A 14,557-nucleotide genomic window follows, 5' to 3' on the forward strand; every position below is an offset into this window, starting at 1 on the left:
CGCTAGAAAGGTTGGCCTGAGCAACTGTTAAATCCGCTTATAGTTCGGCTTCTGTAGAGAGGACACCTGTACAGCCAGCGGCTTGGAGCGACAGAGACTTCACTTTTAAAGAAGAGCAAGGCGAATCTCACACATCCAAACTGCTGGAACAGTATCGTCTCAAAGCTACTTGTGCCCATGGGGAAAGACAATGCCAGTCCAAGGTGTGCTGCCTGGGAAGAAGTTGACAAATGGTGTTTACAGCCATGCCAGCTGTCCCAGGGAGGTTTGACATACCTCCAGTTATATGGGTTTCTTTCTCTCTCTCCCTCTCTCTCTCTCTCTCTCTCTCTCTCTCTCTCTCTCTCTCTCTCTCTCTCTCTCTCTCTCTCTCTCCAGGATCTCCAGGCGAGGCTAGTCCTGAATTCCCTACATGGTGGAGAGTCATCTTGAACTCTGACTTCTTGCCTCCACTTCCTGAATTGTGGGTATGCCCTGCCATAGCTAGCTGACATGCTGCTGAGGACAAAGCCCCCATATGCTACTCAAACATTCTGAACTGAGCTGCCTCCTCAGCCCTTGTAGGCACTTACACAGGGGGTAGAAGCAGAACAGGAAAAAGGCGGGGGGGGGGGAAGGGGGTAAGTTAAAAATGGACTTTAAAACACAGTGGATTCACTCTTATTTCAAAGACAGTGTGTCAGACTTTCCGGACGCCAGGAGTGGGATGGAGGTAGCATTTGACACGAGGACCTCAGCCATCTAGCAAAAATGGAAGCCAACTGAACGCTTCTGACTACAGTGGCTAATCAGTGTCAAAAGCTCAAGAAAGTTGATTAAAATTATTTTATCTCTTGCTCAGGCTCAGAGATGCCTGCGAAAAGAACCTGAAGAGCAGGCCCTTTAAAATGTGTGGAAGGTCCCTCCCCAGGGACAGGATCTACAGAGAACAGGCTGATGTGGAAATGAAGACAGCAAAAACGCACAATCAACTTAGGGCAGAAATGGCTCCCGGATACAGGCACATTGCCAAGTTTAACAGCCTGAGTGCAACCCCAGGACCCACATTTCAGGAGAAAACAAACTCCCAAACTCTGACTTCCACGCAGTTTGTGGGAAAGACCCAGGTTCTGCTCTTTGAGTGACTGTCAGCTCCTCTGACCCTTCCCCCTCTGTGAGCGTGATGTAAATCGTATGTGGACTCAGCCTCGTGGTTGTTACTAAAGTCGACATTATCTAAGGTCAGTTGGTCCAGATTAGGAGTATGTCAAGGGCCAGCAAGATGGCCTAGTGGGTAGATGTACCTGCTGCCGTGCCGGCTCTGGTTACCTGAGGTAGATCTCTACCCATAAAGGTGGTGGGAGGCGCCTTCATAGGAGTGGTCAACTCACATCACGACGTTCCAGATGGGAAAAAAAGGAGAGAACCAACTCAGACACTTTCTCTCTCTCTCTCTCTCTCTCTCTCTCTCTCACACACACACACACACACACACACACACACACACACACAAACACACACACACACACACACACACACACACTCACACACACACACACTCACACACACACACACACACACACACACACACACACTAAAAAATGGTTTTTAAAAAGAGTATGCCAGACTGACTGTTGTGGGGTATATACCGTAGAGACAACTACTTGGACGTGGGTTTAAGCCAACAGAAAGTCTTTATTGACCGACTGGTGACTACACTGGATGTTCAGGATCACGGTGTAGCCCCAAGCCTTTCTCAGGATGATCTTTTAAGTACAAAAACGATAGGTTGACATACTTCAGTTAACAAGAATAGTTAGCCAGAAGTAGAACTACAGAAGCCAAAAGGCAAGGTTAGTCCATTCAGAGACTTTCTCGGAGCTATCTGGACTTTGATGGATTAGGTCTTCAGTGGTAGTTGTGACAGGTAGTGCTATCTATATGCTGAGATTTACAGCCTGAAAGAGGCTGCCATCATGGAGTCAGTTGTGCTAAGGCCTGGAGCCTGCCACACAGACTACACACGAGTGTGCCACCCCAGTTGCCATAGTGGAGGCAGAGCAGGTGTCCGCTGCTGAGATGCACTGTTCCTCCTTCCAGCTTGGCACCTCTTCCCCAGTGAACTCACTCCTTCATGGGGTAAACTGCTGACTGCCACCCTGTGAAAACATACAGAATTTGTCTGTTCATCCAAGCTCTTAGCCGAGAGCTTCAGACTGATGGCCTTCCGTACGCTCAGAGGGGGTTGGTCTCCTCAGCCAAAACTCCGGGTCCAGTGAGGAGAGCCGAGCTGGTGGCCAGTGATGAATGACTTATCAACCACGACTCTGCAGGAAGCCTCCATTTAAACACCTTAGGATGGAATTCAGTTTGATTCTCGGTCGGTAAGCACAGAGGGCAGACAAGTTCCTTGCCCCACCCACGCATAGCTATCATAATACTAAATGGCCGCCTCAGTTCTGTGAGTTATTCTAGTGACTGAACACAGAAATCAGCGAAGGCAGAGTTAGGAAGAACGGGACACTTGATCTCTATGGCCACGTTGGACAGAAGTAGGGATAGGCTGAGCACTCAACGCTTTCCTCTCTTTTCCCTTTACATTTATTTTGCTTGTGTTTGTGTGCTGTCTGGGTACTCAGTGCTGCAGACACACGGAGTCAGAGGTTAGCTTTTGGGGGTCGGTTTTCTCTTTTCACCCGTGAGGCCCAGGGATCAAATTCAAGCCATCAGGGTAGACAGCAAGTGCTGTTATCCAGTGAGTGACCTTACCAATGTCCCAAACACTTTAAAGTATCCATTGTATGCACATGGGTGTTTTGCCTGAGTGTTTGTACAGTGCCCACATAGGCCAGAAGAGGGACATGGGTTACCCCAGGTCTTTTGTTACCGATGGTTGTGAGCTGCCATGTAGATTCTGGGAATTAAACACAGGTCCTCTTGAAGAGCAGCCAGTGCTCTTAACCTCTGAGCCATCTCTCCAGCCAGCCGCCTTTCCAGTCATCACTGCACCCCCCCTTTCCTAACACTTTCTTGGGGCTTATGGGGCTGAGCTCTTCAGACTCTGGTTTCTTACACTTTCTCTGGGTAGCGACAGAATGGGACGGGATTGTAGGAATGTCCAGCTGGTATCTGGAGAGCTGTCAGAGCAAGGAGACACCCCCCACACAGCATCAGAAGAGTTATGAATGAAACATTCCAGATGGATGTATTCTGATCTCTCTATGTTGTTTGTTTAGTTGGGAACGAGAGACAAAGAACTCTGCAGCTGGCTGCTTTGTTTTATTCCGTAGTCAAATAGCAGAGAGCACCCCTCAGGTTCTGGTTGTTGATTAATGATCCTAGAAACATTTGCTCTTTTGCTACCAAATAAAACTGGCCAACAAAGATCACTGGCAGTGTTTAATAACTCAAAGAGTGCCTCTGGTGTGACCCAGAAGAAATTGACAAAACACCTGTTAGAAGCTGGCTTGAGAAACACCCACTGAGGGCTGGGATGGAACTCTTGGTAGAGTGCTTGCCTCAGACACACAAAGCCCAAGGTTAGATCACAAGCTCCCTAAACAAACAAAACTTGAGAACAAAGCTACCAGTGCCTAATCAATCAACAGGCAGAAACGGGAAGATCAGAAGGTCAGGTCACTCTGGGCTACACAGTGAGTTCAAGGTCAACCTGGCTTAAAAGAGCCAGAGCCAGAAAGACACAGAGAGGAAGAAGAGGGAAGAAAAAGAAAGAGGTGGGAGAGAGGGAGATATGAAGGGAGGGAGGGATGAAAACTCCCAAAAACGGAATGGCCAAGGAGGACTTGAGTCTGTTGAGCCCTCCAGGGCCGGAGAACAGCAGCAGAGGTGTGGCAGATAGCCTTTGCTGATTTTCAGAGAACAGCCATTTTTGTTGAGACCACGTCCTCAGGACTATTGAGAACAAAGTATGAGTCAGGGAATGTAATTTCATCGTTACTCACCACACTTCCAATTGTGTGGCTGCCGTATCTGTCCTGTCTAATGAGTATTGATCAGAAGCTCCCCAGGCGCTCTTGGCTCATCACAGCAGGCATTTAAAATCCAACCTAACAGCAAGGGATCATGAGGAGACTCTGCCAGGCTCCACACTTGCTCCACGCCTGCTTCTTCAGTCACTACTGAACCGTCACTATCGGTGAAATAATTTGGTGCCCTGAAGTCTGCCCATTTTCTATTTGTTTTGAGGCATGGTCTCTCACAGTGCAGGCTTCTCTAACTTGCTGCGTAGCAAGGATTGCCTTGATGTTCTGATTCTCCTGCCTCTTGGAGGCTGGGATCCCAGGCAAATGTCACCACACCCCGTTTATTTGGTGTTGGGCATCAGCTGAGCCACACCCCTAAAACCTTAGTGTGTTTGTTTCTGCTGCTGTTGTTTTGAGCCAGGGCCTTACCACGAAAACTGGACTGGCCCCGGAACTGTCACCCTCTTTTTCCAGCCTTCCAAGTATGACAGGCTACAGTTTCCAGGCCCAGTTCCCGTGAGGTCCTTAGGATAAAGGTCTCGATCTGGGTGGAACATTGTATTACCTCCCTAAAGGGCTGGTTAAAGAGATAGCTGGGTCTCTCCAGGAATCTGCATTCCTGACCTTCCAACAAGGTTCTAGCTTATGACATGGCTGTCTCTAGGCCACACCCCGAGAACCGGAGGAAACCCATGAGTTCATGGTCACTTCTAAGAAGCATCCCTCACTTGGGTGGACAGATCCCAGCCCTGAAGCTCGTTTGGACAAAACATGCACTGAAGGGCAGAGCCCCTCACTTCCCTGCCGTCGCTCAACGCCACCTCCGGAAGCTGTGTTTTGTGCCACGTAATATCCCATTGGCAAAGCCATATAGTGTTCTCGTGGCAAGGGAGTGGGTGTTGAAGTCACTGTTTTACACTTTTGACTCAGAGAGAAATTCTGCTATAAGGGAAGCAGCCTCCCCTTCAGCATTTTTTCCTTTTTTGAGACCAAGTCTCTAGCCCGGGCTGGCTTCCAGCTCATTGCTACTTCCTGCACTGAGGTTGGCTTCTGATCTTCTTGCCCTCACCCCCAACCCCAAGTGCTGAGAGTACAGGCACAGGTAATGTCTAGTCTATGCTGCTCTGGGGATGGAACCCAGGGCTTTGTGCATGCTGGGTAAGCACTGTACCAGCTGAACTACATCCCCAGCCTACTGTCAGACAGTTTCCCCCTCTTACCTCAGTAGCCTCAGTGAAACATCCGAAAGTCAACTGCTTAGTGCTTTAATGATATCTGCAGGACTCTTTTAAAGTCAGCTGATTTGGGTAACTGTAAGCAATTGGCTGGAGATGTGGGGATCATTAGAATTCTTCCTTCTTCTGAGAGTGATTTATTAAAGCAACCAGCTATCAGTTGGAAGTTGGTTCACACTGGGAGGAAATGGGCCTTATGCAACGAAAGTTTGTGGGCTTCTAGATGCCCTTAGTCAGCCTGGCCTGGTCCAACAACGCCTCACAGATGGCACATCATTTCTCTCTCAAATCCTCCAGTTTAAGTCAAACCCTACTTCAGGTGTAGTGGCACTTGCCTGAAATGACAGCGTTCAGGTGGTGAGGTTAAGAGGCTTGTGAGTTTCGGAGCAGAGCCTGGGCTACATAGCAAGTGGAAGTCTGTTGGGGATGCAATTCGAGATACTGTGACAGGAAATCAAGTCATCCATATTATATCTATCCACCCATGACATCTTTGTGCTCCCCGACTGGTGGGATGGAACTAATTATCCTTCCTCTTCTCCTCTGATGAAGTTAGAGAAGTCTGGATTTGGTCTCTAGAGACAGGCTTAAAAAAAAAGATTTATTTACTTACATGTGTGTGTGTGCCTGCCATGAATTCATGTGTCTGAGGTGGATGCTGGGAACTGACTGAATGTGGATCCTGCAGGGGTAGCCCAACCTTGTGCTGGTGACAGTGTGTGCCCCTGGACCACTGCCCCTGCTTCAGAAAGAAAGAACACCTACAGAAGGCTCGTGGGAACTCTTTAGGGGCTCACCTGGTGCTTCCTACCTTCACCAAACCACAGGAAGGGGAACTGTAAAGATGGCACCATACAGGACTCGCGGCTGCACCGTCTGTTCTTAGGAAGCCTGCCTTAGGTCAGAATGTACCAAGGTTTCTCTTGTTCTTACTTATTGTGTTAGTTATTTTATGCTAATTATCTTATTCTAATTAATAATCATATGATTATAAATTAACATTTAACTGGGACAATAGACGCTGCACATAGTAATGGGTCACCTGATGTCTAGACCCCTGTACACAGCATGTGATGCCTCCTCTTCCTGGCAATCCTTCTGCTTCCCTCTTCAGAGTTTTCTGAGGTTTATAGGCTTTCACTTCCACAGCTGGGTCTGCATCTCTCTTCCTCTGTTCCTCTTCCTTTGTTATTAAACACAGGATCTCTCTAGGCATCGTGGCTGGCCTGGAACTCATTCTCTATGTGGACCAGGCTGGCCTTGAACTCAGAGATCTACCTGCCCCCACCTCCCCAATGGGATGAAAGGCCTGGGCCGTATACCCAGCCACTTGTCATCTCTTTGTGGTGAATACTTTTTCCAAGTTTATGACAGGCAGCCACCCCTTTGCACCATGGTTTCTAACTGGTATTGTCATGATGAACCTCCCCCCTCCCTTCCCTCACAGCTGAGCACCGGATCTTTATCTGCTCTCAGTCAGAAGAGCTTCAGCGTCTACAGGAAATAGGACTGCACAGAACACAGGTGTGTGAGCGTGGTTGTCTCTCCCACATACTGAAGAGCCGGAGAGATGGCTCTGTGCTTAAGAGTATTTGTTGTTCTTCCAGAGGACCCAAGTTCCTATCCCAGCATCCACATAATGGCTCTCATAGCTGCCTGTAACTCATACATGCAGGCAGACATATATATATATATATATATATATATATATATATATATATATATATATAATCTTAAAAAAAAAAAAAAAACACCTAAAACACACTGATTTTAATTAGCAGTAGTGTGTTACAGCCTGTGCCTGTAACCACAGCACTGGAGGCAGAGACAGGAGCATCAAGGGGATGCATGAGACCCATTATTAGGACCCAGGTGTGCTGGTCCATGCCTTTAATCCCAGCAGACACAGGTGGACCCCTGTGAGTTTATGATCAAAGTGGTAGTTCTAGGCCAGCCAGGACTACAGAGTGGGATCCTGCCTAAAAGAAACATTACCTACAGAATGCTGATTCCAGCAGGGCACACCTGTATGCTAACACACAGTTCAGGAACAGCAGGAAGCGTTTGAGGTTAGTCTGGACCACATAGTGAGTTCCATGCCAGCTGGTACTTCATAACGTAAGCTGGCCTCAAACATAAGTGAAGGCCTGGGACTATGGGTTTGACCCCCCCACCCCCAAAATCACACGAATAAAACATGGTAGCGCTTGTCCGTAACCCAGCGTTTGAGAGGTAGAGGCAAGAGGGTCAGAAGTCAGTCATCTTCGCTGCAGAAGTAATTTGAGTCCAGACTGCACTACCCGAGTTCCCGTCTAAAATGGCAGCAGCTGCAGCAACAGCAGCAAACGAAATAATATGTGGTTCCTATATACCACTTTCATCTTCATTGACTAGATATCTCAAAGGCCAGAGGGCAACGGCCATTGCTGAGGCCGAGCGGCGGTGTAGCGAGATGTCCATCAGGGATGCTAATGCTGGGCTGGCTGAGCTGTAGGCTGCCCTGCAGCGGGCCAAGCAGGACGTGGCCAGGCAAGAGTACCAGGTGCTGATGAACTGAAGGTGGTGCTGGACATCGAGATTGTCACCTACCACAGGCTGGTACTAGGAATGGCAGATTCCACAATAGCTCTGCTTTAGTTTTTAAGGAACATCTACACTATTTTCCATAATGGCCGACTCATATTTCCACTAATGGTACACCGGGGTCTTCTTTTCTGTGACCTCACTGCTATAGATGGTTCATCTTTAGGATAACAGCCGTTGAGACCGGGGTGAGGTGGCGCCCCCTAGTGGCTGTGGGTTTCATCCCCCAAGGTGATGTTGAACACATGGCATCTACTTGTGGACCTATGATGTTCTCTTTTGAGAAGTGTTTACTTAGCTCTGCTGTGCGCTGTTGGCAGGTTGACTATCTGTTTGCTTTACTGTTTGCTGTTGGAATGTTGGACATTCAGGTACCTACTTCCTGATGAGATGGCACTTGCACACACTTCCTTCTACTGCATAGCCTCCCGTTTGCCTGTTTCCTTTGTTGTGCAATGTGACACAGAGAATTGATAATGCTTCTTTCATAGAATCCTAACAACTTTAAAAGGTATTATTATTGTTGGTGGTGGCGGCGGTGTGTGTGTGTGTGTGTGTGTGTGTGTGTGTGTGTGTGTGTGTGTGTGTGTGCGTGTGAGAACTGGTACCTAAGGAGATCAGAAGGGGTATTGGATCGGGAGCTGGACTTACAGTCTGGTAACTCTGGTCCTCTGCAAGAGGAATGAGTGCTCTTAACCACTAAACCATTTCTCCAGCACTTATTTCAAACACGCTCCTGTGTGTATGTGTGTGTGTGTGTGTGTTCCAAGGTGCCAAGAACCCTGAGTCCTGGGCTTGAGTACTCCCATTTATTTGCAGCCCCAGGATACACATACCCTCTACACTCTTCTTCTCCTTTTTAAATTTTGAGACAGGCCGGCTTTGAACTCCTGATCTTTCTGCCTCAGTTCTCAAGTGCCTGGGGTGACGGGTATGCCCCCATGAGACCTGGCCCTGACAATTTTTGATTCAGAGACAAGACTTCATCCTATTTTCAGAGCTGGCCCCAGCTAGAGGAGTGACTTGACCTGAATACTCAACCAGACAAGGTCACAGCAGAGGCCCACATCTAGGTCTCTTTGCTTGCTGTTACCACAATGTCCTTCTCTGGGCCACTTTGTCCTCTCCTCCAGCCACACGCCAGGGTAAAGATGTCATGGTCCTTTGGGGTTAGTTCCGCTGGGAACCCAGAACCTTCTGTCTTAGCAAATTGAGTCTTAATGACCTATTTACAGCTTAGGAGCCTGCCTGCCTTTCCCCCAGAAATCAGGCTCACCATCTCTGGGGTGGGGGGGGGGGCAGCTGGTCCTCTCTGCTGCATGGCTTCCTAGCATGTGCTGCTGTCTGCCGGGAGGAAACAGCACTGGAGCTCCACACACATCCCCCACCACATCCATAAGGAAAAGACAGTCTTACAATGAAGTCTCACTGCACCCGCAATAAAGAGACTTCGGTGATCAAACTAAGTGACAGATAAAAGGCAAAGCAATCAGGCCTGAGGCTATGTATGTGATCCTAGGACTCCTCCCGCAGAAACGGGAGGATCGAGAGTTCAAGGATAGCCTGAGCTACACAATCATTTAAAAAACAAAACAAAAGAAAGGAACCAAGCCAGCAGGTGGAAAGACTGTGACCAAGCCCATCCTGGTAACTTGTCCAGTACAGTATACCCTAGGGCAGTGATTCCCAATCTGTGGGTCCCTACCCAGAATGACCCTTCCACAGGTGTCACCTAAGGGCATCAGAAAACACATCACGATTCATAATTGTAGCAAAAGTACTGTTATAAAGTAGCAACAAAAAGATTTCCTAGTTGGGAAGTCACTACAACTTGTATAAGAATCAGCATTATAGAGAAGCATTAGGGAGGTATTTCTGGGACCACTGCTGTGGTCATCTACCTCTTCCTACATTTACCTGAGGGTCCTTCACTGTAAGATGCAGAGAATATTGTCACTGGCCTCATGTCACGAGCAGGTTATTTTTACAACAGTAAAATAGGTCAAATTACAATTTTCATTATGATGGAGAGCAACCTTTAAGTAGAAGAGATTGCTCTGAATCACATTCATCCAATTAATATTCACTTTATTCAAATTCAATGCAGAGATTATTTTAAGCCTTTAGATTTGACTTGGACTCCGTGTTTCTACCTATACCATGATTAGAAAATGGACAGCTTTTAAGGTTAAGGATATCACTCAAAGGTGGTATACTGAGCAAGCATGTATGAAACACTATTTCAACCCCAAGGACAGTAAACAACTTTAAGAGTCATTGTTAAGAGAAACATTGGTGACTGGTCCTATTCAGAAGTTTAGTTACTTAGTTCCATGTGGTAGTGCATCCCTGAGGTTACTGCTTGTAGACAGTGGGAACTTCAGGAATCCTAGGTAAGCCTCAGCTATACAGCAAGTTCAGATCAGCCTGGGCTACAGAAGGCCCCTTCTTAAAAACAAGACAAATGAGGGAAGGAGAGAGAGAGAAAGCCCAAGTAATCAGGAGGTGGAGGTAGGGGAAATCAGGAGTTCAAGGCTATCCTGAGCTACAAAGGAAGTTCATATGAGCCTGGGCTACTGAGATGGATAGACAGACAGACAGACAGATAGATGATAGATAGATAGATAGGTAGATAGATAGGTAGATAGATAGATAGATAGATAGGTAGATAGATAGATAGATAGATAGATAGGTTGGTCAACAAGCTTCCTTGAAGAATTTAAACCACATTTGGGTAGAGAAATGGCTCAGTGGTTAAGAGCACTGACTGCTCTTTCAGGGGTCCTGAGTTCAAATCCCAGCAACCACATGGTGGCTCACAACCATCTATAATGAAATCTGATGCCCTCTTCTAATGTGTCTGAAGACAGTAACAGTGTACTTATAAAAGAATAACTAAATCTTTAAAAAACTTTTCTCAAAGCATTCTAAATATTTATAGGAATTTTATCTCCTTACTTTTGTATAGTATTTATCTACACTTTCCAGTTACCCAGCTACACATTTAACTTACAATCAAAAGGCCTATTCAAGTTCATTCTCTTCAACAATTCTCACTCATCTCACTCTAACCCATGCTCATCTCAAATACATAGCAATCCTCCTGCCTCAGCCTCCTAATTTCCAGGATTACAGGTATGAGCCAATATGTTTGGCTAAAATTACAACTTCTTAAAATGCTACACACACACACACACACACACACACACACACACACGGGGGGGGGGTGAGGGAGAGGGAGAAAGAGAGAATTTAAACTCAGCCCTTAATTATCAAAACTATGAGTTTCGTCACATTCCTGTTTCCAGCATAAAAATCAACCCCTGACCAATAAAGAAACAAGCTGAAGTGGGGAATAGCTCATTGATAGAACATGTGGCTAGTGTGTCCTGGGCCCTGGGTTCAATCCTCAGTATGTTAAGAAGAGGAGGAGGAGGAGAAAAAGAAGAAGAAGCACGTGGCAGCATTCTGGAGGTACTGACAAGTCACCCTACATATTGTGAGTTCAAGGGTATCTGGGGTTACCTAGGACTCTGCCTCAAAGAAAAGAAAGAATCCTATTATCACAGGAAAGCTAGGGAGATCTGCCTCAAGGGGTGGATATCTTCTATATTAGAAAACCCTGTCTGGATCAGGCTATTTAAGGAGTTCTTGTTACTCACTGCAGAGAGCTACGGCTACTTCCAGAGCCTCCTGACCTTCATCCATGTCCTGCAGCTGGCTGACTTAAGGCACTAGGTCAGGTCTGAGCCAGGGTGGGTTGTGTCTGGCTATACAGGCTATAGGGGATAAACTGCTGACAGCAGCTCTCTGGAGAGCACACATGTGTTAAGGTTTATATTGAACCCTGCTTACCGTAGGGCTGTTTCGGTGAGTGCACGTCAGAAACCCAGTCTTTTCTCTCCAGTAGCTACAGGCCTGTAATCAAGTCTGGCATAATTAAGCCCTTGCCAAAATTCTAGGTAGGCCGAAATCTGTCTAAATATTCTCCTGTTCTGATCTGGAATTAGGAGAGTAACCTTCTTCACTAACTGTACTGACTAGAGTAGGGCTGCTTAAACTTTCCCACCCACATCCCCTTTTTATCTGAGAAATTGTCACACAACTCCAAATAAAATATGGCTATGCATAAAAATTGGATAAAAATCAAATGTCTACTGATAATGAATCATAAGAGACTTAATTGGAAACACCTATAAAACATTATGTATGTGTATATATATGAATATATATGTAATTTCAACAATTACTAAAGATGAGAATAAATTTGCCCACGAATGAGACCAGTTTGCTAATTTCAATTTAATTTTGAATGAAGAATAAGATTATTATTTGAATACTTGATACTGAAAACATTGGAGCATCTTCGGTGCTTTTCAGAATTAGCCAATATTCTGATTTGATATTAGAGATATTAGACGTCTCTGCATGAATGTGTAGTACAGAAGGACAGAGGGTACTTAGGGCCTTTACAGAGATGGTTAGAGGGCTGGGAGAGGAGGCTCAGAGCACCCAGCTACAATGTAACGATTATGTTACTGTAAGAGGGGAACTTTCCCATGAACAGTAGACACTGTAACTTGTAGCATACAATAGTCTCAAATTAAAGCTACAGTGTTTTAGGCAGCACTGGCCAGCTTGTGAGGGCACTGTGCTGTGCAAACTGAGCACACCCTGTGTTCAGAATCCAGCCTGCAGGGCAGCTGTGCACTGCAATACCAGAGAGCCTCCTTGGATTGTTACAATACAAGTCGGACTCTGAATAAATTTTAGGTTGTCACACATTTGATTTGACCACCACTGCTCCCTTCTGCAGTTCTTTGATTCATACACAAGCCCATGTATTTTCACGGCTTAAGTAAATGGGGATTAGGGCTGGAGAGATGGCCCGGAGGTTAAGAGCACTGGTTGCTCTTTCAAAGGTCCTGAGTTCAATTCCCAGCAACTACATGGTGGCTCATAACTATCTATAATGAGATCTGATGCCCCCTTCTGACCTACAGGCATACATGGAGGCATACATGGAGGCTGTATACACAATAAATGATTGATTTTTTAAAGTAAAAATTAAAAGAAAAAGAAAATAGAAATCAGATAGTGAAATGAGATAAAGTTGATCATGAAGTTTGGAGCTACAAGTGTGCAGGGGACTCTGGGAGTACCCTTCACACCTCTTGTCATCTTTCCTGTCATTCATGATAGGCCAAAGAGCTGGCTTTTCTCCTTCAAGAAACAGTAGGTTTAGTGGAGGAAAGAAAGAAAGAGAGAAAGAAAGAAAGAAAGAAAGAAAGAAAGAAAGAAAGAAAGAAAGAAAGAAAGAAAGAAAAGGAAAAAAGAAAGATATCTCCTTCACCCTCCCCTACAATCTCAGATGCTATAACTTGCTTTCTCAGCCAAAGTAACTACATAGTACCCTCAAGTTCCTCCAGCAAGAAGCAGGGCTCCTCATTCACGCATAGACCGTCTTCCTGGCTGTCAGTCGCCACCAGTGGTCTTAAACTCTCAGCAGCTAGTGGGCAGGCACTGTGGTGAACTAGACAAGTGCAGAGCTACTGGGCCAGCCTGCCCTTGAACTCTTCACCCTCTATCTCAGACTCCTAAACAGCTGGGATTGCAGGCATGAACCCCCATCCCGGGCTTGGACTTCCAGTACAAGAAAAAGAACCTTCTTTGTGTTAAGTAACAGGAAACTGCAATTTTGTTACATCCTTAACTGGTAACAAAATTAGGTATCTAAGAATAGTGGAGCCCTGTGAGTTGGTAAAGGTGCTCGCTACTAAGCCTGATTACCTGAGTTCAACCCCCAGGACTCACACGATGAAAGAATAGACTTGCTCAGGTTGCCCTTTGGCCTCCACATGCACACCATGGCACACACGTGCACACAAAGCAAGTGAGTAAATGCAGTGAATGAGTGGCTGCAGAGAATAGACCCTAACCTGTGGGACTTACTATGTAGAGGAGGTAGAGAGAGGCAGTCAACTGGAAAATCGGGATCCTGGGCACTTGATGGTACGTCATTACGAATCATCTGCTAAAAGACCCAGACACGGAAGGCATTACAGACAATGAAGGCATCACATTGCTGTTTTACTGTTTATATATTTTTTGGATAAGCCCAGGCCAGCCTTCAGTACACAGCCTCCTGTGCTGACATCCAGTTGTACAGCACCAAGCTCGCTTCTCTGCAATCTAAGATACGGAGACTTGCAAGGGATGAGAAAAGGCACTTGAAATGCCCTACTATGAAGCCAGCTGGGCAGAGTGGACGATAGGTCATCATTCTTTTGCTGTGATGGGAGCAAACAGCCTCTCAGCTGTGATTGGCTGGATCCTGAAGGTCTACAGGAGAAGCTGGCACAGACCCCAGACAGGCAGGAAGGAGTCTGAGTTGAGTGGCATCCTGTGCTGAGACTTAAAAAAAAAATATGTATGGATACATGTCTGGTACCTAAGGAGGCCAGAGGAGGATGTGGGATCCTCTGGGACAGGAGCTATACACAGTTATGAGTCTTCACGTGAGTGCTGGGCCTGGAACCTGCCTCCTCTGGAAGAGCAGCCAGTAATTTTTTAAAAAGATTTATTTATTTATTATATATAAGTACACTGTAGCTGTCTTCAGACACACCAGAAGAGGACATTAGATTTTATCACAGATGGTTGTGAGCCACCATGTGGTTGCTGGGATTTGAACTCAGGACCTTTGGAAGAGCAGTCAGTGCTCTTAACAAGCTGAGCCATCTCTCTAGCCCTTGGGTGTTATGTTTTTGTTGTTTG

The sequence above is a fragment of the Micromys minutus genome (genome assembly GCF_963924665.1).
Source record: "Micromys minutus genome assembly, chromosome: 6".
Taxonomy (NCBI): Eukaryota; Metazoa; Chordata; class Mammalia; order Rodentia; family Muridae; genus Micromys; species Micromys minutus.